The 1,842-nt window shown below is 45.0% G+C and overlaps 1 pseudogene; it reads right to left on the minus strand.

Annotated features, from left to right (window-relative positions):
* Positions 1-737: 737 nt before the first annotated feature.
* LOC102830945 overlaps positions 738-1,842 on the minus strand; it is a 4,127-nt pseudogene continuing 3,022 nt past the window's right edge.

Raw genomic sequence — 1,842 nt, forward strand, 5'->3', positions numbered from 1 at the left:
CTGATAATGTACTCTGTAAACTTTCACTCAGTTCACAATAAAAAGTTACTGAGCCTATCTAGGACATGACAAAATCCTTTGACATTATAATAGCCTAAAAATATATTCGGCTGGTTTATCCAATGGAATCATTTTTAAAACAGAACAGAGAACATATTTTAAATTTGTATTTCCAAAGTCCATGTTGAAGATGCCAACAAAGTCAGTCATTGCTATGCACACAGTTAAATTTTCTCAATGGCAAATCTTCGGCATCAGAGCAATGACCAGTTGTACCCGTGTGTACAGGCATCCCTCCTTTTACTGCGCTCTGCAGATGCTACAACTTTTACAAAATGAACGTCTGTGGCAACCTTGTGTCTAGCAAGTCCACTAGTGTCCTTAAGCATATGCCCGCTTCTCATCTCTGTGTCATGTTTTGGTAATTCTACTTCAGACTTTTCCACCATGGCATTGCACACTTCAAAGACTATAATATAATGTAAATGGAATTCTTCTATGCACTGAGCAACCAAAAACTCTGTATGACCCACTTGACTGAATTCCTCATAAAGGTTGCTTTATTGTGGTGGTCTGGAAGCAAACCTGCAATATCTCCAAGGTCTGCCTGGTTGCTTCTCTGACACAAAACACACACCATACTAGGTGAAGCCACACAGGCATCCGAAACACAAAACGACAGTGAGCCACAGGCATTAGCCGGAGCCCGCTGTCTGTTTTCTTAAAGGCAGTTTAATTCACTGTTTCTTCTTCTTACTTGCAGGACTGGCCAATACTTCTGTCTTGCCTTTTCCACCTTCAGAATTAGGCAATGTAATGTTCTCTATGGTAAGTTCACCAGGAACACTGACCTTTTCATCCTTAGATTCTGAGCTGTCCTCAGAGCTGTCCTCTGCTTTTGAGTTGTACTGATCCTCCTTGAACAAGACCACTTTTCTAAGAGTCTCATCATTTTCAATATCAAACTGACAAGGTTGTGGACATGCATGCTGGATGGAGGAAGGGAACATCTTTGGTATGTTCTCTTCTCAGCCTGGCACCTGAACCCTTTTAACTAGTCTCTGCTCTTTTGATTTTACAAGCCAGAATGATAGGAGCAGGTCTCGGGAAATCGGAATCGAGGACCCAGGTCCAGGTGACTTTGCTCAAACCAGCTTTACCTTATTAGGGCAGCTGGAACCCCTGCCTGCTGTTGCTAAAGCTAGGCTCACTTCTATCTCCACTGAGGTCCCCTCCATAACTGTTCCGTTTGGGCAAAGGTTTATGGGGGTAGGTGGGGGAGAGGGAGGCTGACTCTCTGGATTGGACATCAAAAATGGATTACAAAACTTTGTAAATGGAATCAACCTGTGGTGATGAAAGATGCTGGCAACCCTAGTTAAGAGGCCATTTCTGAGGCATTAAATAAAAAGGCAGGGAGGACAACAAACAAGATGGTGGATCGGGTGGATGTATAGCAGAGAGCTCCGCCAACAACAACACAGAATACCTGACCAAGCAGGTTCAGGGGCTGGTCCCAGAACTCTGAACCACATATAAAGGAATAGTTAGAAGGTTGGAAGGCTCACACCTGAGGGAATCTGTGGCAGAAGCAAGAAATCTATTGCTTTCTAGTTCGGGCTGCTCAGCTGTGCCAGAAACCGCCATCTTGGGTGAGACCACGTGGGGGAAGGATCGGAGCGGCCACAGACGCCTGGCAGAACCACTGAGATAAAGGTGTGGACAGTCTTTTCTTTTGGTATCTTCATTGGTCCTTGCTGTCTGCGCACCTCCATTCTGATGACTATAGGGATGCCTGAGCTAGTGGGCACCCCAGCCCCACCCTTGGAGGGTTCTACTACA

The sequence above is a fragment of the Chrysochloris asiatica genome, unplaced genomic scaffold (assembly GCF_000296735.1).
Source record: "Chrysochloris asiatica unplaced genomic scaffold, ChrAsi1.0 scaffold00323, whole genome shotgun sequence".
NCBI classification, from domain to species: domain Eukaryota; kingdom Metazoa; phylum Chordata; class Mammalia; order Afrosoricida; family Chrysochloridae; genus Chrysochloris; species Chrysochloris asiatica.